The sequence below is a fragment of the Molothrus ater genome, chromosome 1, assembly GCF_012460135.2.
Source record: "Molothrus ater isolate BHLD 08-10-18 breed brown headed cowbird chromosome 1, BPBGC_Mater_1.1, whole genome shotgun sequence".
NCBI classification, from domain to species: Eukaryota; Metazoa; Chordata; class Aves; order Passeriformes; family Icteridae; genus Molothrus; species Molothrus ater.
Genome location: NC_050478.2, coordinates 42,112,106 through 42,112,470, shown reverse-complemented (window position 1 = coordinate 42,112,470; position 365 = coordinate 42,112,106).

Genomic DNA, 365 nt, shown 5'->3' with positions numbered 1-365 from the left:
GGCTGCGACCGCGCTCCCCTCGGCCCGGCACGGGGATCGGGACGGGACGGGACGGGATGGGATGGGACGGGGCGGAGCGGAGCGGAGCGGGCGGTGGCGCCCCGGGGCTGGCGGGGCCGGGCGGAGCGCGGCGCTTCCCCGCCCGCTCGGGCCGCGGGGCGGGGGAGGCCGAGGGGAGCCGCGGGGGTTTCCCGGCCTCCGGGGAGACGCCGCCGCACCCAGGCGGGACAGCGGGGACCGGGACAGCCGGGAGCGGGAGCCGCGCAGGGACGCTGCCCCCGCGCCGTGCAGCCCGCCCGGGACCCATGGAAACAGGCCGGAGGGAGCGGGACGGCCGCCCGGAGGGAGCTCCGCACCGAGCAGCT